Genomic DNA, 24,738 nt, shown 5'->3' with positions numbered 1-24,738 from the left:
ACTGCTAGTTCTTGTGTTATGTGAAGGATTAAATAATATTTCCTTATTCACTTTCTTCACACCAGTCAAGATTTTATAGACATCTATCATATCCCCCCTTAGTGCTCTATTTTCTAAGCTGAAAATTCCCAGTCATTTTAATTTCTCCCCCTGTTTCATACCCCTAATCATTTTAGTTGCCCATCTCTGTACCTTTTCCATTTCCAATCTCTCTCTTTTGGGATGGGGTGACCAGATCTGCACACAGTATTCAAGGTGTGGGTGTACCACGAATTTATATAGGGGCAATATGATATTTTCTGTCTTATTATCTATCCCTTTATTACTGATTCCCAACATTCTGTTGGCTTTTTTGACTGCCGCTGCACATTGAGTGGATGTTTTCATAGAACTATCCACAATGACTCCAAGATCTCTTTCTTGAGTGTTAACAGCTAATTCAGACTCCTTCATTTTGTATGTATAGTTGAGCCTGTTTTCCAATGTGCATTACTTTGCATTTATCAGCACTGAATTTCATCTGCCATTTTGTTGCCCAGTCATCCAGTTTTGTGAGATCCCTTTGTAATGCTTCGCAGTCTGCCTGGGACTTAACTATCTTGAATAGTTCTGTATCATCTGAAAATTTTGCCACCTGTTTACCCATTTTTCCAGATCATTTATGAGTATGTTGAATAGTAATGGTCCCAGTACTGACTCCTCTGGGATACCACTATTTATCTCTCTCTATTCTGAAAACTGATAATTTATTCCTACCCTTTGTTTCCCATATTTTAACCAGTTACTGATCCATGAGAGGACTTCCCTCTTATCCCATGATGGCTTACCTTTCAAAAGTCAATTGAAATTAAATACATTTTTTTAAAAAAAATGTATATTTTTTTTACAAATCTAGACCTGTTATGTGTTTTGGTGTAACTTGCATTATCCTTATGTTAAATTTGCATTATCCTAACAAAACATTTACTTTAGTCATATCTCTTTTATATATCTCATTGGCCCTGACATCTCCCCTGTAAATTCGAACATCCCCCGTAATTTCAATTCCTGGGGAAACTGGAACTCCACCGCAGCGAAAGGCGGAAGCAGTAGAGTCAACGGCAGGGCGATCGGGGTTCGATTTTATTACGTCTACACTAGATGCGATAAATAAGTCCCTGATAGATCAATCACTAACCACTACAGCTCACAATGTTAACTGAAGGCTTTACCCAAGACCTAACTATAGTTCTTGACAAAAAAGTTTCTAAAGGAGAATGAATAAGTAATATTAACAACATCTAAACTCTGAGTATAACCCAATTTAATTCAATGGCATTGTTTCAGAACGCACATTAAGTCACTTTCAAGAGGATAACACACCGACAACCAATTTTATTTAGCTAGATTAATTCCATTTTAATATTTCCATTAGCTACTTAATTCATTTTAAACTTGGCATTGCAAAGTAATAAAACTCTTCAAATATTGACAGATAGAAAAGTAAATGTCACCCAGCCATGGCAATCTGTTTTTCAGCCTACCTCCTGGAGACAGAATGGCCACTATCATAATTTATTTATATATTAATAAAAGGCCGGGTTTTATCACCAGTTTTTCCCTTCCAGCAATTAAGGCAAAAATGATAAAATTTCCACTAAGTCAATATCTTTGTTTGTTAACTTTTTAAAATTAATAGCTAAATTCTTGATCCTCTTCTTTCTAGATAGTAGACCATAAAGTCTCTCTTGTAGAGTATGAGAAGGAAGCAAAAAGGCAAACGAAAGAAATGGAAGTACTTATAGGGACAGCCAGAGCATTAATACTGGTGTAGAGCTCCACTCAGTTACTGGAGGTATTTATAGGGACAGCCCACACTTTGGGGACTGTATTCTCTTTGCATCGCTGAATTAAAAGCGTCCCGTTTGAAGTGCTGGTGTAAAGCCCTGGAACAAGCCACAAAGTAACGCATGCTTTATCCCTCCCTCCTAATTAGACTTTGTTGTACCTCCTTGTCTCAGCTGATCGAGGCACTCCCAACTACAATTCCGAGAACTCTTGCTGGGATTTAACCCCCCAAAATGTAAGTCATTGTCAGGGAGTAATGGGACAGAGCTTCAGAACACACTCCATGGAGCACCAACTGGCCACACCTCCTCATATCCTGTGTGGCCTTTCCAATAAGCTTCATTGACAAGGGGTAATAGTTAGTGAGAATGCCAGTGTCAAGTAGTAGTAGGAACTACACCACTAGTCACCCAAACAGTGGGACTATGGCATCCTGCACTCTCAAAAGGTTGGCACTGACCATCAACTAATAATGGCCCCAACATCTGGCTCCTAGAGCTTGCTGTCGGTGCATCAAATGTAAATATCTACTATTTTAATATTTTTTGTATTTCTTACAAGTGTAGAGATTTTATTAATCATATATATTTCAAATATGGAACATGCTCCTGAATGCCTAACACTTCCCTGGAATTGCCCAACTACCCATTTAGGACCAGATCCTCAGCAGGTGTAGGTCAGTTTATCAACTGATGCCAGCGAAGCTACACCAATTTACACCAGCTAAATATCTACTTTTATCATGCTCGCACCCAAGTATTGCAAAGTAAAATGATTGTTACTGCAAGTGAATCCACAGAAAGATAGCTGCTTCTTGGTGTAGGTACACCTACTCCAAATGTACCTAGACAGCCTACACCCACAAAGCACTCAGTTCTGGGATTTCTAGCCTGTGCCATTTGCCCTTTCAGCAGTCCTATGAATGCAGCCAGTCATTTTTAATGTTTACATATACAGTACTGCTCAATACATGGCTCTTTGCCCATGACATGCCATTGTTTGCAGAAGTAGATATGCCATTATTCTTAACGATCGCAAAGGCAGCAGATGCAGCAAGATATAAGTATCTAACCTTGTGCTAATAAAATATCCTGGTGAAGAATTAAAAACCTGCTAGTCACTATTAGTAAAACTAAAATTCAGTATGATTTGGATGAGCATCCAAAGGAAAAGATACTTTTCTGAAGCTTTTGGGTCTGCAAAATTGGGCCATAAACCTTATGGGAATAGGGTTCCCTGAGAGATTTCTGGGATTTGTAGCTTCTACTCACTCTGGTACATCCCAAATTCTGCTGTTCTTACGGCACCACCAGATAAGACACGTCTTCGTGGTATTTCAGTTTCTGGTCCAGACTCGAAACAAAAGGCACATATATGCATCATAATGAAATCTAAGGATGGGGACGAGAGACTTAACCAAAATGTATTGAAAAGTTTTGTTTGAATTTGGGAAAAGACTCAGGGTAGTTCTTGTTTTGTTGGAACTAGTTCACCCGCAAACACAATACACTTTTGCTGAACCCATGTTAGATTTGGGTAGTAATGACAGTGTGCCAGATTATGGGTTTTTTTAATTGGGCTCAGATATCGAGCATTGCCAACACTTTTGATTACAAATCCTGTTATCAAATTTCCAATTGGAGGTGTATTTATTTTGAAGCTGCTTTTTTGTACATATGTTCTTTAGAAGGATAACATACTTAAGGTCTGTCTACAGTTCGAGCTGGGGTTGTGATTCCCAGGAGACACTCTTGTTACCTCTCATTGAGCTAACATGCTAAAAATTGTAGTGTAGAGGTAGTGGCATCAGCATCAGAGAGATGTGGGAGGGGCTAGGCAAGTGCAAACCTGTCCAGACCCCAGGGGCTAACAGAAGTGTGTCTCCCCAAACTGGGAATCAAACCCCCACCTCCAAGTGTACACATACCATTAACAGCTAGCTGTCAAGGTTCCAGTGGATTCATGTACACTATGAAGGAAAGACATTAAAATGCAGACTCATTGCTCTAATAACAACGTTCTAGATTTGTTATCTACACATTGTGTCCTTAAATTATCTCAACAGGCCCTGCTGACATCATCTTCAGAATTAATGTGGCTCTGTTTAACCTGCAAGAGTTGCAACTAGCAAAAAAAGTAAAGATATTTTTTAGCCAAAAAAGAAGTTCATAAATTTTCATTAAACTACTCCATGGTTGTAATTTATGATTAAGCCACAATGGTTCAAGTCACTGTAGAACTATGAAATACCATGTGGAATAGGTTCAATAAAACAAAGGGTGACTGAAGTGTTACTTTGATAATTGTGTGATTCATCTGAGCACTAAGACAATAGGGCTTGCATTATTCCATCATAATAGGCTACCTCAGGGGCGTTATGATCGCCTTGTGCTTTCAACCACGCAAGCAGCACATTAATGGTACAATAAAGCATGCCCTGAAGAACACTGCTGGAATTGTAATGTGGGTTTTTGTTGGGATTGTTTTCATTTTGAGATACACTATGTTACTTTAGTGAAAACATTGCTCAGGGAACAATTAGGCACAAATACCATTAAAAACAGCCTTATATGAAGCCAGCCTTAAGAAAGGACATGGAAGAAAAAAAAATAGTAGAAATGTTTTACTCATCTCTGACATGTATAGATTTTTTAAAATTGAGATATTCAATTGCAAAACCAAAAAAATACTGTGCAAGTCATTTACATTAACTCCAATATCAGGATAAAAAAATAATGCATGTAAAAATGTGCTAGGCATTTGACAAACATTTCATCATAAAAGACTCAAAGAACTTAACCTGCATGTGGGGTTGTTGCATCAGTGTGGCTATACTAGAATAGCTACACTTGTGCACATTGCCCTAGTAGGTTGGCTCTGAGGCCCTGATCCTCCAAGTACACCCATGTGAGCAGATCCCTGCATGCACACAGTATCATTGACCTCTGTCGGGCTCCATACAAACCATATTGCAGGATAGGGCCCCAAAGCCCATTGGGTTAAATAGGTCTTCCTGCATGCATAATATTAGCTGTGTTTCAGGGCCGGTTCTAGGTTTTCTGCCGCCCCAAGCAAAAAAAATTTTGGTTGCCCCCCACCCAAGCCCTGGACTCTCACCACCACCCCCACCCCCTGCCGCCCCAGCCCTGGGCTCCCCTCCACCAGTGATGACTCCGCCCACTCCCCCCTCACCTCCAGCCGGTCCAGCGTTAGCAGGGTCGGGGTAAGCAGTGGGACTCCCAGGCCACGCCTCAGCCCAGGGTCCCTCCAGCCACGGCTCCCACCTCCAGGACCAGCCAGGACCCAGGAAGGCAGAGCCGGTGGATCGCTCCAGCGGGGGCCTGAGGAGCCGGAGCAAGGTAGCCCCAGAGGGAGTGGAGCCCCGGAGAGCGGGACGCGGGCCCCACATGGCAGCGCCCCACCCTCTATGGCCCCGCTGCTGCTGCTGTTGTTTCTGGCCACCCTGTCACAGTCCCTGAGTGGCTCAGGCCACTTTGCCCAGCCCCAGCTATGGTGCTGGGGGGTGACCTCCCTGCGGCACCTGCAGGCGGCTCTGTGTGCCCTGCAGGGCAGCCCCCAGCCCAAGTGTCCCCTGCTCAGAGCCTGCCTGGCCCAGCCACAAATTGCGGTGCTGCACCCCCACAGCACAAACCGCAGCTGCCCATGGGCGCCCCCCCACGCACAACGTGCTACTGCTGCCAGGGCCGGCTCTAGGCTTTTGCCACTGGAAGCAACAAAAAAAACAACCACAAACAGATGGCCAGAATGCCACCCTTGAAAATGTGCCGCCCCAAGCACATGCCTAGAGCCGGCCCTGATGTGTTTGTAGGATCAGGGCCCGATCATGTATCATCTCCTACTTTGCACCTGCCAACTTCTGTCCCCATTTTCTGTTCGTTTTACATTGTCAATATCACTTTGTGATTTAACGTTCTATTTTCCACTATCTTGTTCCCCTCCCAAGTGTTCACCTTCCCCCAGGCCTTTCACATAGTGACCCCATATCCCTTGGCTCTTCCCTTTCGGCAGGTGGAAACCCTCAAAGTCAGCTTCTACCTTTCCTTCTCTACTGATCCCCTTTTCCTGTGAGATGAGCTATCAGCAATGGGCTGTGGAGGCAAACTGCTGCTCCTACTAACCCCCAGGGAGTCTGTCTCCCACATGACAGCATTCACCCCAAGAGGAAGCCTAGTGTGGCTCCTGCCCCACACAATGCCAGCATGGGGGAAGGCAGAAGGCTATTAGGGACACCAGCATCTTGCAGCTCTCCTTGGTATCCAGAATGGTGGCTGTTATCCCAAGGGCAGGAAAGGAGTGGCTGGCCTGCTCTCACCTCTCCAACACTGCAGTTTCTACCAGGAAATACTTTACTTCCATCAGTATTTCTGGGGCCAGACCCAAGGAGATATGTTGGGCAACTCTCCTGAGGTTGTGTGCACTATTTAAATCTGTAGCAGGAAGTCTGGGAAGATTCCAGGATGATGCTCTGCACTGAAGCAGAGTGAGCATCAGACAGTTTTAGGGTTGATACAGTTTCCCTAGTCCAACAAAGCTCCTTGCGTTAGAAGAAACTGACACTGAGTCTACCATTATCACATGACACCTCCCTCACCTGATGCTGGGGAGGGAGGGGAGCCTGATGTTCCAAAGCTGTGTCCAACTCCAGCTAGGATTTGAGTGGTGGTGGTGGCTGGCAGAGAGCTTGTTTGGAATGCAAACGTACATATCTGTTGTTCTGTGCAACTGGTATTCCATAGGCTTCAGCACAATGCTGGAATCTAAAGCATGCATCAGCCTTATGGTTTCAGGACCTCTCTCCCCAGTATCGGTGTTGCTGTTGGCAGCATTTCACTTATAGCTGCCCCAAAGATTTTTTCATTTATGGTGCTAAATTTGGAAGTTGGCCTATTATGACATAACAGTATGATAGCTGTGCAATTATGGTACAGCAATTACTTGCCATCAGCCATGCATATTGCTCAGCTTTGCTAATGGCATTTTATAATTGAATAACAAGGTACAGCAAAGTTAGTCATGTGCTCTTGAGCTCTAAAAGCTATGATCTCATGATCATCATAATCTCATGACAAACACTCCTTTAGAAGTTCTTACTGTTATAAAAAAAAAAGACATAATTGTGGGAAAAGGACTCCTGGCAAAAGATGAATTTGCAGTTCACACTGCTGAACAGTGAAATCAGCAGGCAATTGCATATATTAATCTCTCTTGAGAAATTTGTTTCCTACCAAGATTTTGTGGTGATAAAAAAAGTGATAGTTTGGGGGAATTTTAGGAGGGAGCAATGGTGGAACTGCAGATTGGTCCTCCATCAATTGGTGGTTGACTTCAAAATTCATGCTCAACTTGTAGGAGGAGATTTACCAGGCTACATGAGGTCTTCAGTGCACTGAGGACAGAGTCCCTGATCTCGCCAATGACTCCAGATGGGTGGATCTCTCTGCCAGTCCTGGAGCTCCACTGACTTTAGTGGGGGGGGGGTGCCCGTGCACAAACAGTTGAGCACAGATAAATAGTAATTTATACCTCCCAACACCACCTGTCAGCAAAGAGCCAACATGAGAAGAACTGTGTATGAGAGGGATCTCTTGAGGCACAATGCCTGCTGCATGATCCTCTCCACAGCCTGCCTTCTGCTCTCACCTCTTCTTCCCTCAAGCCCACCTCCAATTCTGCTGCCTCTCCTGTCTTCATACCCAGTTCTACCACCTCCTTTTGCATAGCACACAAATTGAGCCCAGGACTCTAAATACAGCTGCTAGCTCTGAGCTGTGAGCCAGCACAGGCTGGGCCCAAATTTTGCCCACTTCTGGAAACAGGGGATATCAAGACATCCCAGAGCTCTGCTCCCTTCCATTCAGGGGTAGGAAAAGCCAAGCTGAGAACCAGCCTCTCTCCCACAAACAGTTTGAAGCCAGCTACCCTGCTGCAGGCCACCTTCTGAAGTAGTAGTACTGTGGTTACATCTGGAGGCCCCTACAAAGGATCAGGGTCTCATTGCACTAGATACTGTAAAAACACAAGTATGAGATGCTCCCTGCCCCAAGTCTGATAATATGAGACAATAGGAGGATACTGAGATGGAGGAGCACAAAATAGACAGTCATAACTGAGGTAGTAAGCAGCAGCCAGTGTGTACTAATCATTAATAGCATTAGATTGAAGAATCTGTGCCTTGGTAGCACAGAGGTGGAGCAATGAATCCCAAGAGTCCTCAGAGCCCCATCGAGACTCCATGTTGAGGACACACCCTGCGTTAAGCCTTCAGTTGACTTTTATTTTTATGCAGGCTAAGGCTTCCATTCCGACACATTGGAAAAATGCAAGTGTCATTAAAATAATCTAAAACAGAAAATCTTAAAGACTCAGAAAAAATCTAGAACTACAGTAAACCTGGCCAGGCCTTTATTTTTGATCACTGTTGTGATGGAGCAAGGCCAGATGGCTACAGTAAAGTACTGAGGAACAGGTATGTTAGCCCCAGGCTAAACAAATCCCTAGTACCATAGTAACCAAATGGCAGTTGCTCCAGGTTAATCAAGGCACCTGGGGCCAATTAAGATCTTTCTAGAAGGCAGTGGAGATAGCTATATTGATTAGAACACCTGCAGCCAATCAAGGCAGGCTAATCAGGGAACCTGGGTTTAAAAAGGAGCTCACTCCAGTCAGGCGGGGAGGAGCCAGAGGAGAGGAACCGCGTGTCAGGAGCTAGGAGCAAGAGGCGCAAGGAGCTGAGACTGAGAGGGTGTGCTACTGGAGGATTGAGTAATTATCAGACAATCAAGCATTATCAGACACCAGGAGGAAGGTCCTGTGGTGAGGATAAAGAAGGTGTTTGGAGGAGGCCATGGGGAAGTAGCCCAGGGAGTTGTAGCTGTCATGCAGCTGTTACAGGAGGCACTATAGACAGCTGCAATCCACAGGGCCCTGGGCTGGAACCCGGAGTAGAGGGTGGGCCTGGGTTCCCCCCAAACCTCACAACTCCTGATCAGATACAGGAGGAGTTGACCCAGACTGTGGGTTCCACCAGAGGGGAAGATCATTGAGGTGAGCAAATCCACCAATAAGCGCAGGACCCACCAAGGTAAAGGAGGAAATTTGTCACACTGTACATTAACTAAAACTGTTTGCTGTCCCAAAATTCCCATGCAGCTATCCAATTGCATTACATTTGAACTCCCTGAAAGCTTTTTGCAAACTGAAGTCTTTTCTAAATAGACATTTCAGAAGACTTAATCAGGCAGTTTAGAAGGCCTAAATCAAGAGTGCTTTATGACAAAGATGGATCTGAGCAGCATGTTCTCAAATGTTCCCCATAAATCATCCCAATGGAAAGTTGCAGTTATTCTTGGCGGGGGGGGATTTACAGTACGGGGCGGGGGGGGGGGAAATCAGCCTTTCCATTGCTTTGCTTTTGATATGATTCTCAATCTAGGCCATTCATTATCAATGCTGGATTATTCCTTTAGAAATATTGTCTTCTAGGTAAGTGTCTTCTCAGTCTCTCAATTGCCTATAGATTATACCAACTATTTTCTCTCAGCCTCTAGCAAGCGCCTTACAGGACATTGTGAATCAGTGGAATTATTATCCAGGAAAAGACGGTTACTCACCTTTGTAACTGTTGTTCTTCGAGATGTGTTGCTCATATCCATTCCAGTTAGGTGTGTGCGCGCCACATGCACGTTCGGAGAAACTTTTACCCTAGCAACACTCAGCGGGTCGGCTGGGTGCCCCCTGGAGTGGCGCCGAATATATACCCCAGCCGACCCGGCCACCCTTCAGTTCCTTCTTGCCGGCTACTCCAACAGTGGGGAAGGAGGGTGGGTTTGGAATGGATATGAGCAACACATCTCGAAGAACAACAGTTACAAAAGGTGAGTAACCGTCTTTTCTTCTTCGAGTGATTGCTCATATGCATTCCAGTTAGGTGATTCCCAAGCCTTACCTAGGCGGCGGGTCGGAGTGAGATGTGGCAGTATGCAGAACTGCTGCGCCAAAGGCTGCATCATCTCTAGATTGTTGGACCAGCGCATAGTGCGAGGTGAAGATGTGGACCGATGACCAGGTCGCTGTACAGCATATCTCCTGGATAGGCACGCGCGCCAGGAAGGCGGCTGATGATGCTTGAGCTCTAGTAGAGTGCGCTGTAAGGTGGCCCAAAGGGACATGAGCTAGGTCATAGCATGCGCGGATGCATGCAGTCACCCAGGAGGAGATCCTCTGGGAGGAGACTGGCAGGCCTTTCATCAGTTCCGCGACCGCCACAAACAGTTGGGGAGACTTTCGGAACGGCTTTGTTCGCTCAATGTAGAAGGCGAGTGCACTGCGTACATCTAAGAAGTGTAGCTGCTGCTCCCGCCGAGAAGAGTGGGGCTTTGGAAAGAAGACCGGGAGGAAGATGTCCTGGTTGGTATGGAAGGCAGACACAACCTTAGGGAGGAACGCCGGATGAGGGCGCAGCTGTACCTTGTCTTTACGGAAAACATTGTATGGCGGGTCCACCATGAGAGCTCTCAGCTCGGAGACCCGCCTGGCCGATGTAATGGCCACCAGGAAGACTGTTTTCCACGATAGGTACAGGAGCGAGCAAGTCGCTAGCGGCTCAAATGGCAGGAGCATGAGCCTGGTTAGGACCAAGTTAAGATCCCAGGTAGGGGCAGAGCGATGTACGGTGGGATAGAGACACTCTTGGCCCTTAATCAACCGAGAGACCAAGGGATGGGAGAACACGGAGTGGCCGCCCTTGCCTTGCCGGAAAGTGGATATGGCAGCTAAGTGCACCTTCAGAGAGGATGTCGCCGGGCCCTGTTGCTTAAGGTACCAGAGGTAGTCTAGGACTGTGGGGATAGAGGCCTCCGAAGGGGTAATGCCCTGAGCTGTGCACCAGCAAGAGAAGCATTTCCACTTCGCCAAGTACGTGAAGCGGGTGGAAGGCTTCCTGCTGCTGAGGAGAACATGCTGAACCGGAGCAGAACAGCTCAACTCTGCTGCGTTTAGCCATGCAGGAGCCACGCCGTGAGGTGGAGGGCTCGCAGGTCTGGGTGACGAAGCCTGCCGTGGTCTTGTGTGATCAGATCTGGGAGGAGAGGGAGGGGAACTGGGGTGTCCACAGACAGATCTAGCAGGGTGGTAAACCAGTGCTGTCTGGGCCACGCAGGTGCAATCAGGATCAGATGCGCTTTGTCCCTACGGAGCTTTAACAGGACCTTGTGCACCAGGGGAAACGGAAGGAAGGCATACAACAGGTGGTGCCTCCACGACAGGAGGAATGCGTCCGTGATCGACCCCGGGGAAAGACCCTGAAAAGAGCAGAACTCCTGGCACTTCCTGTTCGAGCAGGAGTCGAACAGGTCTATGCAGGGAAATCCCCACCTCCGGAAGAGTGAATGGATGACGTCCGGTCTTATTGACCACTTGTGACATAGAAAAGACCAGCTGAGCCGATCTGCCAGAGCGTTCCGGACCCCCGGAAGAAAGGACGCCACTAGATCTATCAACTGGGCTATATAGAAGTCCCAGAGTCGAATGGCCTCCTGACACAGGGGAGATGAGGGGGTCCCTCCTTGTTTGTTGATGTAGTACATGGCCATTGTGTTGTCCGTGAACACCGAAACACAACGGCCGTGCAGATGTTGTTGGAATGCCTGGCAGGCAAGGCGGACTGCCCTCAACTCCCGGATGTTTATATGGAGTATCAGCTCCTGGGACGTACCAAAGGGTACGCAGGTGACCTAGGTGGGCCCCCCAACCGAGGGATGACGCATCCGTCGTTAGGGTCATCAACGGTGGCTTTGGATGGAACGGCATCCCTGAGCATACCAGGGATGGAGTTAGTCACCAATTGAGGGAGCGGAGGGGGCTGGGGGGAACTGTCACCAGGACGTCTATAAGGTCCCTGCCCGGGTGGAAGACCGAATGGAGCCACGTTTGGAAGGGTCTCATGCGGAGCCTGGCATACTTTGTCACATAAGTACATGCGGCCATATGCCCCAGGAGTCTGAGACAGGTGTGAGCTGAGGTGATCGGGGAGGTCTGTAAGCTTCGTATGATCGATACGATCGCTTGGAAGCGGCGCTGAGGCAAGTAGGCCCTGGCTTGAGTGGAGTCCAGCGTTGCCCCTATGAAGTCCAGCCTCTGAGTGGGGACCAGGGTGGACTTCTCGGTGTTGAGGAGTAGTCCCAACCGGGAGAATAGGTTCGTAACTATATTGACATACTGCCGTACCTGAGACTGAGAGGACCCCTTGAGGAGCCAGGTCGTCCAGATACGGGAACACATGTATCTGTTGCCGGCGGACGTGGGCGGCAACGACGGCCATGCACTTCGTGAACACCCTCGGGGCCGTGGAGAGGCCGAAGGGGAGGACTGTGAATTGGAAGTGCTGGTGGTTGGCCATAAAGCGAAGGTACTTCCTGTGCAGTGGAAAGATGGCAATGTGGAAGTACGCGTCCTTCATGTCGAGGGCGGCATACCAGTCTCCAGGACCCAGGGACGGGATAATCGTTCCCAGGGAGACTCATAGACTCATAGGCCAGAAGGGACCAACACGATCATCCAGTCCGACCCCCCGCACAAGGCAGGCCACAGAACCCCACCCATCCAATTTTATAACAACCCCTAACCCAGGACCGAGTTATTGAAATCCTCAAAATTGGTTTGAAGACCTCAAGCTGCAGAGAATCCACCAGCAAGCGACCCGTGCCCCACGCTGCAGGGGAAGGCGAAAAACCTCCAGGGCCCCTGCCAATCCACCCTGGAGGAAAATTCCTTCCCGACCCCAAATATGGCAATCAGCTAAACCCTGAGCATGTGGGCAAGACTCACCAGCCAGCACCCAAGAAGGAATTCTCTGCAGTAACTCAGTTCCCATCCCATCCAACATCTCCCCGCAGACCATTGAGCAGACCTATCTGGTGGAAATCCAAGATCAATTGCCCAAATTAACGATCCTATCATAACATCCCCTCCATATACTTATCAAGCTTTGTCTTAAAGCTAGAAAAGTCTTTTGCCCCCACTACTTCCCTCGGAAGGCAGTTCCAGAACTTCACTCCCCTAATGGTTAGAAACCTTTGTCTAATTTCAAGTCTAAACTTCCTAATATCCAGTTTATACCCATTCGTCCTCGTGCCTACATTAGTACTAAACTTAAATAATTCCTCTCCCTCCCTAACGTTAACCCCCCTGATATATTTATATAGAGCAAGCATATCCCCCCGCAGCCTTCTTTTGGCCAGGCTAAACAAGCCAAGCTCTCCATGCGGAACTTCAACTTGAGCATCCATTTGTTGAGTCCGCGCAGGTCTAGGATAGGTCTGAGGCCTCCCTTGGACTTGGGAATCAGAAAATATCGGGAGTAAAACCCCTTTCCTCTCTCGTCTAAAGGTACCTCCTCTATAGCTCCTGCAGCGAGGAGAGATTGGACCTCCTGTAGGAGGGCTTGCTCGTGAGAGGGGTCCCTGAAGAGGGACCGGGAAGGGGAGCGGGAGGGTGGTGATGAAGCAAATTGGAGGTGGTATCCTTGCTTCATTGTGCGCAGAACCCAAAGATTCGATGTCAATTGGGACCATGCCGGGAGGAAGTGGGAGAGGCGGTTGGAGAAGGGAGGGAGAGGATCCTGTCCTGAGGCTGGTACGCCATCCCCGGGCGCACCTTCAAAAGTTGGACTTGGGGCCCGGTGGTGCCTTAGAGGGCCCATGGTTTTGGCCCCCTTGGGAACTAGGCTGGCGTCTGCTGCCCCCCCGCCCGCGCCTTCTACTGAGGTCCTGCGTCTGGCGAGGTGTAAAATACAGGCAGTGTGCTTGGGGCCTGAAGGGTCTACGCTGGGTTACGGGGGTATGCTTCCCCAACAAGCGCATGATGACTATTATCCTTCAGGCTCTGCAGCCTGGGATCAGTCTTCTCCGAGAACAAACCCTTGCCATCAAAGGGTAAGTCCTGGATGGTGTACTGCAGCTCCGGAGGTAGGTTAGAGACCTGGAGCCAGGAGATGTGCCTCATAGTAATCCCCGAGGCCAAGGTTCTGGCTGCTGAGTCGGCCGCGTCTAGGGAGGCCTGGAGAGAGGTCCTTGCCACTTTCTTCCCCTCTTCCAGGAACGCGTTGAACTCCTGGCGTGAGTCCGGGGGTAGCAGCTCAGAGAACCTATCTACGTCCGCCCAAGTGTTGTAATTGTATCGGCTCAGTAGAGCCTGTTGGTTGGCCACATGGAGCTGTAGGGCCCCCGCTGAGTACATCTTACGACCCAGGAGATCCATCCATCTGGCCTCTTTGGACTTTGGGGCTGGCGCCTGCTGGCCATGTCATTCCCTTTCGTTGACGGACTGGACAACTAAGGAGGAGGAAGGAGGATGAACATACAAGTACTCATACCCCCAAGAGGGTACCATGTACTTTCTCTCAACTCCCTTTGCCGTCGGTGGAATGGAGGCTGGAGACTGCCAGACGGTGTCGGCAGTGGCCTGGATGGTCTTAATGAATGGCAGCGCGACCCGGGTGGGAGCATCAGCGGTGAGGATGCTCACTACAGGGTCCTTGACTTCCGGAACCTCCTCCACTGGGAGGTTGATGTTGAGGGCCATTCTGCGCAGGAGGTCCTGATGGGCCCTGAGGTCTATCGGCAGGGGCCCTGATGATGAGGTCCCTGCCACAGCCTCATCCGGTGAGGAGGAGGTGGATACCCCAGGAATGAGCAGGTCCTGGACGGCCTTCTGCTCCTGGGACGGTTCCTGCTCCAGCTGCCCTGGGGAGTCCGGAGGATGTGTTACGTGCTCTTCCGACTCAACTGCAGGGGGGAGGTAAATGGTGGCCTCTGGTGCCCGATGTTCTGAGGCAGCCGAGCGAGTCTGGACCAGAGGGGCACCCTGGGCTTGTTGGTACCCCCAGGGTGTCCGGAAGGACCACTGCTGAGGTTCTATGTCCTGCAGCCAAGAGTCCTGGAAAAACCCCGCAGGTACGTCTGTATCCCAGTCCCGGTCGTAATAGCTGTCCGCCTGGGAGGATGCGGATGTGTGTCTGGACGGCCAAGGTGGAGCAGAAAAGCCTGGAGCCGAAGTCCTGACTGATCTCGCACCCCTCGATCATGGGGACCGGTGCCGGTATGCATAGCGGTACCAAGAGCGAGACCGGGACCTGCGACCGGCCCGGTGCCAGGAGGTCGACTGGGATCTCGAGTCTCTACACCCTGATCTGCTCCGGGAGGTACGGTGCCTGGTACGGTGCCGGGAGCTGGAGCGGTACCGTGAGTAGCAGGTTGGGGAGCGAGAGACTGACCGGTGCCGAGAGTCCGACCGGTGCCGGGACCGAGAGCGACGTTGAGTTCGGGAGCGATGTCTCCACTCAGAGTGGCGGCGGGACCGTGATCTTGATCGGTGCCGGTCCGCTACGCTGACAGACGGCGGTCTGGTCAGGGTCGGCTTGCCCAGGGACTGCAATACCCGCACCGGCGGTGCCGGGGGTAGGGGCGGTGCCGCTTCGGTGATGGCGATCAAGTCCCTCGCCACGGAGAAAGTCTCCAGGGTAGATGGTAAAGTGAGCTCTACCACGGCCGGTGCTGGGGAGCTCTCAGGTGAAGGACTCAACTGCCCTCGTGGGGCTGGAGTCGACGGTACCGGTTTTGGCTGTGCTGCGGCAGGTATTGGTGCTGGGTGGTCAGCCTTAGGTGCAGTCTCTGGCTCCAACACTGGTGTTGCCGTCTGACCCTTCGCCGTCTTCGACCTCGGGGAGAGGGAGCGGTGTGGAGTCGATTTCGGTGCCGGCGGTGGCCGGTGCCGGGAATCCTTAGGTGTATCAGCGACGCCCGGTGCCGTAGGGGTGCCTCTGCTCACCGACTGGCTCGTGCTCGGTGCCGAGAGCGACGGTGTCAGGGCCGCTTCCATTAGGAGCTGCTTCAATCTAATGTCCTGCTCCTTTTTTGTTCTTGGCTTAAAAGCCTTGCAAATTGGGCACTTAGCCGATAAGTGCGATTCCCCTAGGCACTTCAAACAGGAGTCGTGGGGATCTCCTGTTGGCATCGGCCTATGACAGGCCGAGCACTGCTTGAAACCCGGTGAGCCAGGCATGAACTCCGGCACCGGATGCGGGGAAGGGGCTATCCCCCGAACCCCACAACACTTACTAATTAACAACTATAACTATGAACTATAACTAACTCTAATGAACTATATCTATATATATACAATAACAGTTAACTATACTACGAATATAACTAGAAGAGACTGCAAGTAGCTAGGGAAGGTGGAGGCCAGCTAAGCCGCACTCCACTGTTCCAACGACCGACACAGGCGGTAAGAAGGAACTGAAGGGTGGCCTGGTCGGCTGGGATATATATTCGGTGCCATAGCGGCGTCACTCCAGGGGGCGCCTAGCCGACCCGCCGAGTGTTGCTAGGGTAAAAGTTTCTCCAACGAACGTGCACGCGGCACGCACACACCTAACTGGAATGCATATGAGCAATCACTCGAAGAAGAACAAGTTGTGCCTGGCACTGGGTGGGTGCACAAAGGAGGAGGGGTTTCAAGGAGCCATCCCTCGCACTCTCCACAGTACAAGCCTGCCCAAGGCTACTGGTGCTGCTGTGACACTTGCCTTAGCAATTGTCTGCCTGAGTCTGCAAACAGCTTGATACATCCATTTGTGCTATGTTCCTGTGTGTGGAAGAGTTTCTTCCTAAGAAGAGTTACAAAAATGGAATCTTAGATTCTGGAGCATAATTCTATGGCAAGAGAGAGTTATGCAGTAAAACCTGCAGCCATGGCATCAGTGACAAGACTCTAATTGTTCAATTATTGGTGTCGTGTACAATACTGGAATTTTGCTCTCATGAGAGTGAGGAGGCCCTCATAACTCTCATTGTGAGACATATTTGCAGCCTTCTTGGACTAGAAGGGGTCAGAACTAGAATAATTCCTATCCCACTAGTTCCTCTTGAGGGTGGACAGTAAGACTGTAGCCACAGTGGCTAAATAGACTTCCATGGCTATCACTGACACCTGGGACAAGACAGGAATGCCAAGTTTAGAGAAGTGAACTCATTGCTTTTCCGACTGGAAAAAAAACAACTAATTCCTTTTCAAGATTTCCATTACAATAATCTAGTTACTGTGACAGTTAAGTCTACCCAAGGTTAAGCTCTTTGGAGCTACTCCTGGAGCGAGTTTGGTCTCTTCACTGTATATCAGTGTTTTCTAGAAATGTGTGTGTCATCAGTTATGGAGAAAAAATCCTTTTAAAATAAAAAGGATAAAATAAGGGACGTGTGGATTCATTTCTCTTCCCTTCTTCTCACCAGAAACTCCAAGTCATATTCCAGTGGAAGCTATCAAGTTACTCTACAACCTCACATACTGCTCTATTGAATCCAACTTCACTTATACTAGCGAACACTGAGATTCATTCTATTGATAGTGTAAAACCAGCATAACTGAACAGAACCAAGCCCCAGGTGTCAATACCATCCAGTTGGCAGCGCTCTTACTTCTTAACCAGAAGAACAGAAGATTGATGGTAAGACCTCAGCTCATATTGAATGCCAGTGTCCCAGTGCCTTACTGGAGGCGGGTGTGGGCTGCACAGGTAGAGACACTGTCTGGGAGAGATTCTAAGCCAGTATCTGTCTGGACAACCACCCCAGATGTCAGACTAGAAATCAACAAATCCTCCTTGACCATTTTGAAAGATGTAAAGAATAACTCCAGTGAGCTGGTCAGCTTTGCCTCTCTCACTAAAACAAGAGCTAGTGTCCAAGACTGTGCGTGAGCTATTGCTGCGTGCACAATGGCTGCATGCATGATTTGTCTCCAGTGTTACTGCTTAGCCAGTATTTAAATTCTTTGCTGTATAAAAAGCCTTGACCACCCAAGTATGGAAGATCCCACGTAAAACATTACTTTAGCATTGCCACTGTAAACAGCTGATAATTTGACTGAAAGATTTTCGTTTAGATTGTTTCTCTCACTTATCACCCTGGCACATTCCTTTTTTCTGTTTTAGATATGCAAACAGCCTTCCAGCTGTTATAAACTTAGCATGGTTCCTACTGGCTTGGCCAAAGGAAGGCTCCTTTTAGGATTTTAGTACCTACTAACTAGTTAAGCCTGCCTTAGGGTTGGGCCCCCAGTTAGTAGAAACAGTAGGCAGAATATTAAAGGACACAGTCGAAACAACATTGTATTAGAAAAGAAAATCCTCATCCTGCTAGTCTGTTCAAGGGGTTTAAAAGAGTGCTGTGTGCATGATGTTTATTGCAGTAGCACATAGGAGAAGCAGTGAGGGATCAGGGTCCCATTATGACAGGCACTGTACAGACAGACGTTACAAAAGAGAAACGCCATACAAATGGGCACCAGGGTAAGAGCAAGACAACTAACACTGGTGTAGTAAGCAGCAGGCAGTGCACTAAATGCCTAGTCAGTGTTGCAAGCAGTAATGAGACCTGTTCCTAACACCACCTTGGAACATTAAAAGTGAAATTTGAAAAGATATTTATGCTGTTTATGTTTTCACTCAGCTTAGATAACAAAGCTAGCCAAGGGACATAGGAATTGATATACCAGAGTGGACCAATGGACCATCTAAATCCAGTATCTGTTTGGCAGTAGCCAGAATCAGTTGCTTTAAAGGAAAGTGCAAGAAGCCACATCATGGACAATTATTGAAAAATTTGCCCACAAGAAAAGCTTTTTCCAAACCCTCAGGCAGTTAATGGTTGGCTTATGTCCTCGAGCTTAAGGATTTAGATCTCTTATAAATGTTTTATCCTGTCCAATATAACTGGATGTCCTGACTTCTCAAACGGTTTCTTTTTTGAATCCTGCTAAGGTCTTGGCATCAGTAATTTAGCCACAAATCCCTAAGAGAGATGGGAGTGGTTTCTGGTCCCTGACTGAATAAGCACATCTCCTAGAACCCCGTTTCTGGTTCACCTACTTGCACCACCAAGTTCATAGTTAACTTTAAAACTGATAAAGGTTATTATCTGTCTATAGTTTGTTGCCTTTTCATCGAGTTCTAGTTGTAACTTTATTGTAATGCCCTTGTGTTCTGGTTTCCAGCACTTAAGAAGAATAATTAAATCAAACAAGCCTTCTTTTCCTAAAAAGTTCAAATATTAAGAGAAAAATTCTATTATTTTATATTAAGTTTTGTAAGCCTCTGAGTGAGATTTTTCAAAGCCACCCTGGATGTCTAATTCCTATTCAAATTAGTAAAAAGTGGGTGTCCAATTCCTTTAGGCAGTTTTAAGTGCTACAGGGATTACTACCTAGATAGAAGCACAAAGGAGACTTTAATCCAATGAGACCAGCATGAAATTACTACTAACGCATTTTCCTAGCAGAAATCTCCATGGCTAACGGGAGAAGGCCACAGAGCAACTGTGCTCCAGTATTAGCCCACTACAGAACTAGACTGTATCCCAGACCCACGAGATAGCTTCTGCAGACACCTGGGATGGGCAGGAGAGCACACCATGAGGTCACTGCTCTCCCTCATCATGAGTTTTAAGGACTTTCTTCTCCCTTCTATGCTGCAGAACAGAACAAAACATTGGGTCCTATCTCACTAAACTTAAAGAAATAAATCTAGATGCCAGAGGGACTGTATATTAAAGGACAGCCAATCACTAAAGTGCCATTGAGGCAGAAATGACCCATAGCTGCTGATAGTCACAGGGCAAGGGGGGTGCACAGTGAGGACAGCTGCTTCAGCAGATATTACTGAGCATGTTCAGGACAAGTCAAGTGCAATGCTCGGGGGGGCACATAGCCCAGCATGGGACCGACCCCTGCCCCCGCCACACACACATACACACACCACCTCTGCCCTGAGGTATGAATATCATCTCATTATAACACTTCAGTAAGGCTTGACTAAGGCCTTGTCTACACTACATTTTCTGAACAGTAAATCAGTTTCTGCATTGTAACTCCTGAGGTATACACACTGTGAAGCCCCTTAGTGTGCAGAAACTGCAGTTGCAGCACTCTAAAAAACCCACAACGAGAGGCATACAGCTTTCTATGCCAGGGCTACAGTGCTGTGGCGCTAGTGTAGACACCGGGGTGATTACAGCACTGCAGTTGGTCTTTGGGAGGTGTCTCACAATGCCTGTTCTTACCCCTCTGGCCATCGGTTTGAACTCTACTGCCTTGCCCTCAGGTGACCAACTGTCAGCCCCACCCCTTAAATTCCTTGGGAATTTTGAAAGTCCCCTTCGTGTTTGCTCAATGTGTACAGTGATCTCCGCATCTTTCCAGGTGACCATGCCTGCTCCATGCACCAGATAATCCCCCGCTTGGAGCAATGCTGAGCCACTGGACCTCATCAGCATTTGGGGAGAGGAGGCTGTCCACTCCCAGCTGCACTCCAGCCATAGGAATCATGATACCTGCGGACAGATTTCACGATGCATGACAGAAAGAGGCCATGACCGGGACACACTGCAGTGCAGGGTCAAAGTGAAGGAGCTGCAGAACACCTACCACAAGGCGCAGGAGGCAACGGCCATTCTGGTCTGCGCCCATGAGCTGCCAGTTCTACAAAGAGCTGGATGCGATGCTCGGCAGTGACCCCACCTCCACTGAGAAGACCACTCTGGATAATTCGCTGGCTTGCATGCCAGTTGAGAGTGGACCAAGCCAGGAAGAGGAAATCTTGGACGTCCCTGAAACATATCCTTCTCCTAAACTGATAGTACATATTTCCCTCAGCCTACCAGGATATCTTCAGACTTGTCTCCAATGAGTTGCAATCAGTTTGCCTCCATCGCAACTCTGATCTTGACAAAGCACGGAATAAGTCCAGCATTAGGACCAGATCCTCATCTGGCATAAATCAATGGCGCTCCAACGAAGTAGAGCTCCACTGATTTACACCAGCTGAGGCTCTCTCTCATAACATCGGGGGTAAATATTTATTCTAGCAGGGAGGGGAAAAAGCTGACACAATAGTGATCAGTAATTGCAGGCAGGGAAAATGTGAGAAAGGACATTAAACTGGAGAATGCATCCATCCACAGAAGGCTAGGACAACCTATTTCTCTACCCTCCAGGGTCCAGGCAGACCCATCAGCAAGCACAATTTTTAAAAACTTATTTTTAAACACACATTGGGCTATGTTCATCCTTGGCATAACTTCTTGACCTCAGTGGAGTTACAATAGGGATACATTTCACCCATTTTTCTAATGAATAGATGCTTCTAAAATCTGCTGACTCTAGCTATATCCTAACTGGCAACCAAAGAGTAAAACTATGTATACCACCACCCTGCAATGCTAGCCAACAAATTCCATGAAACCCTACTGCATCAGCTAGCCACAAGAACAAATGTGCTACCACTATATAGTGACTTCTCCCCCTGCCCTTCCCTTCCACCTCCTCCCCTCCCCCCCCTTTTCTTTTTTTTAGAAAGGAGAAGACCCATTTAGCTACCTCAGTGGCCATTTTAACTAATTGAACTAGTCAATGTCTGCAGTACTGCTGCAATACAGAGTGATAAGCACAGCTGAGAAATCCCAACACAAGCAGAGTAACTCAGCTAGAAATAATTGTTTTTGCATACCTAGTACATTTGAGGGAAGGAAGCAATAACCCAGATGCGTGTAGTTCTCTAGTATCTATAGAATAAAGCTGTACTCCTGAGCTGAACGGCTCCTTTTTTTTTTCCTGATGAGATCCTTGCCTGCCAAATGTAACTTGTTTCCTACTGTATTCAAAATGATTCATGTGAAACTATTTTCATAGTAATGAAGTCATTTGCTTGTCACACATCCAGCCTTTTAACTAGAGACTTATCACTCTAAGGGCATCTCAGTGTGACTATAACTGCCACCAGGAATCCTGGTTGCAAATAATTTTGGCAGCAAATGTTCAAGCATTAAACTCTCACGTGACAACAAACCCCTCAGTGTCATTGTCAGAGCTCCTTCCAATCACTGAAGCACCAAGAATACAATCTGTCTTTGCAATAAACTGCATTCTATTCATAACACATCAGCCAATGTCTGCTTCCAAATTTTGCATTTCAACAGTTAAGGTTTGTCCAGCATCAATCCACCCCAATCTGATGAAGTGGTCTTGTGCTTAACACACTGGATAGAGATTCAAGTGAACTGGAATCAATTCCCACCTCAACTACCCTCTTCCAGGGCAAATTCCTCATCTGCAAAATGGTGATCATTGCTTCTCTCACGCCCTTTGCTTTCAGTATTTGGATTGTGAACACTTTGAGGAGGCACTTCCTCTTTCTGTGCTTTCCATTGCCTAGCACAATGGGGACCCAGTCTTTAGTTGGGGTTTCCGAGAACTACTGTAATACAGATGTGTGCTACTACAAGCCATCCACCTGCTTCTTAAAAACATCAACACTGGACTGTCTCTTTCTTTTTGGTTTTAGTTCAATTTATTGTTCATGCAAGTGGAGACTAACAGTGGCTACAGGCAGAAAATGTTAGCTGAGTTTTATTACTACTTTTGGAAAGACACTGAACACTTTAACACCTATCACTGGAATATCAGATTCTAATATAAACACTAAGAACTTGTCTCTAGATTTTCAGTTGCACCTAACCCAATTCCACTTCCCCCCAAAAATGGATTGTTCATGCCATTTTGCATGTTAGTCAGTATCAGATGCAGAATAGGAATAATTTTGATTCTGATTCTAGAGCATATTAGCAGTGTCCTATTGAACTAAAAAAAAAGAGGCAATAGCCCTGAAAGCGCAGGGGAAAGGTGTTAAACTCCAGTTTCAAAACTATCCCTGGTCTGAGAGTCTTATTAACATAGTATCCAAAAAAAACCCAAATCAAACTCTTTTACAAGCCCCTTTGCCACTCAGTCCTTTTGGAGCACATCAAACTCTATTGCTGCACCCCCTCCCCCATCACTACCTGCTGTCCCCTTTGACCTCCTCAGCAGACCTTTACTCCTTAAAAGCACAGGTAAATAACACCTTGACATTCCCTTATGAGTGCTACAAAGGCACTAACATTGAAGAGAATTAGTTGAATATTGGCCAGCCTATGAGACTGGTGCTATTTCCTCCCATCCTCTCTGCTCCTGTAAGGAGCGAGGACAGAAGCATTCCTGCAATTCCTTCCTTATGACACTTTTCAACAGGGTGGTGTAGCAAGGCGTTCTGGTTCCCCGCCACTCCGGAGAGGGACGAGCCTTTCCAGATGCCAAAGTGGGTGGAGCCAGTGGAGCTTGCGCCTGCCCCGCAGAGGTCAGGGCGCAGGACAGGAAGTACAAAAGCCCAACCCCAGAGCTCACTAGAGCCCTGGTCGCTGGAGAAGCCAGACACCTGTGGCCTAGCTCCCAGTGAGGAGACTCCTGCAGTCTGCAATCGACCTGGGGACTGGCCAGACCAGCCGAGGCCTGATGCCGACCAGATCCTGGGGAAGCTGTTAAGCCTGCCTGTGGCAAGCTACCCGGAAGAGCTGCCAAGCTTACCGTAGCTCACCGAGTACCCTGAGGAGCCCATGGTACTTGATTCTGTGTCGGACACCATCCAGATGCAGGTACCTCTAGAGGGGGAGGTAGGAAGTAGCCCAGGGCCAGCCGACCCTAGTCTGGCTGCAGCACACCCAGAGCCAATGTCAGTGTGTTGCAGCTGGGATCCCCACTGACACAGCAGAAGGCCCTCTGCCGCTGCTAGGGCCCCAGGCTGGGACGCAGTGCAGTGGGAGGGCCTGCGTCCCCCCTGCCACCCAACATGCAGGTGGCAGTCTCCCCCTCTCCCCAGGCCCTTCAAAGCCAGGGCCTAGGCCTCCTGAACTCATTTGTTTGCTCAGCCCCTGCCTAAAGGCCTTAGCCAAAGACTCTCAACTGCCCCGCCCTGAACTAGAGCCTGGGTCTGCGGAATAGAGCCGTTTGTAGGTCTCTACCGTTGCCACAGCTTGAAACCCTGCGGCTAAGCTAGTTCCCCCGAAATAACCTGATGGATGTGGCAAGGCAGTCTGGTTCCCCGCCACCCCAGAGAGGGACAAACCCAGCCAAACCCTTGTACAGATGGATTTAAAAAAAAAAATTAAATAAATAAAAAAAATTATTTAAATCAGATTTTTTTTATAAAATGCTTTTTGAGGAAAAAATGATCTAAAGATAGTTTTAATTAAGATCCATGAAATATTTTTGAGCTATAATATAATAGGGATTATAAATTCTAAATCTATAGTATGAGACAATATACTGTTTAAGAAAAGTTTTCTAAATGGATTGCAATAGTTGATGGATTAGGGACCCAATTTTATGGGGTTCCACAGGCTTCTGTATAGATTATTTAGGTTAATCTTTCTATCTACCCAATGGGACTCAGTATCTTCTAGACTGAGCACCATCAGAAATGCTTAGTTTTGCAGTTCTCAACCTGTGGATTTGTGTCTCCAGACGTAACATACCTGTTAACAGCAAAAATGTTTCAAATAAATAAATAAATAAATATATAGAGGAGAGAAATAACAGACCTCAACTGTATTATCCCTCTGCAAATTTGTGTACACAGAGTCAATCCCTTACCTCTCTCTAAAAGTGCAAAGTTTCAGAAAGTTCAAAGAATAGAAGATTGTGGGGAGGCGGAATAGAACTGGACAAGGAGAAGAAGTCTTGAGATAAATGTGAGAAGCGAGGGACATATGCTTTTTTGTTAAAATATTATATGTTTGCTGTTGAAGAAAAAAATCCAGAATACTCAACATTGTTGTTTCAGTTAAATAAAACAATTTAGATGTCTGTCTGGTGATGTTCTTCTAATACAGCATGGCAAGAAAATCTTCCGAATATTAATAATTAACCTGTTGAATTGGAGATAGTTCATCTCCCAATGACTTCATAAATATCTGCTTCAAATTACCTTTGGTAAATGAAATAACCAATCATTCATTTGCTGATATA

The 24,738-nt window shown here is 47.4% G+C and overlaps 1 protein-coding gene across 1 annotated transcript in view; it reads left to right on the top strand.

The window, feature by feature from the left end:
- Positions 1–15,692: 15,692 nt before the first annotated feature.
- Positions 15,693–24,738, top strand: part of HS6ST1 (heparan sulfate 6-O-sulfotransferase 1) — a 374,452-nt gene continuing 365,406 nt past the window's right edge. Inside the window, exon 1 of the mRNA XM_050964092.1 lies at positions 15,693–15,704. The gene's annotated coding sequence lies outside the window, so the exon portion shown is untranslated. The remainder of the gene's footprint in view (positions 15,705–24,738) is intronic.

This window comes from Gopherus flavomarginatus, chromosome 8, assembly GCF_025201925.1.
Source record: "Gopherus flavomarginatus isolate rGopFla2 chromosome 8, rGopFla2.mat.asm, whole genome shotgun sequence".
NCBI lineage: Eukaryota > Metazoa > Chordata > Testudines > Testudinidae > Gopherus > Gopherus flavomarginatus.
The sequence above is the reverse complement of the archived record's forward strand: the minus strand, read 5'-3'. Positions and strand labels throughout refer to the sequence as shown.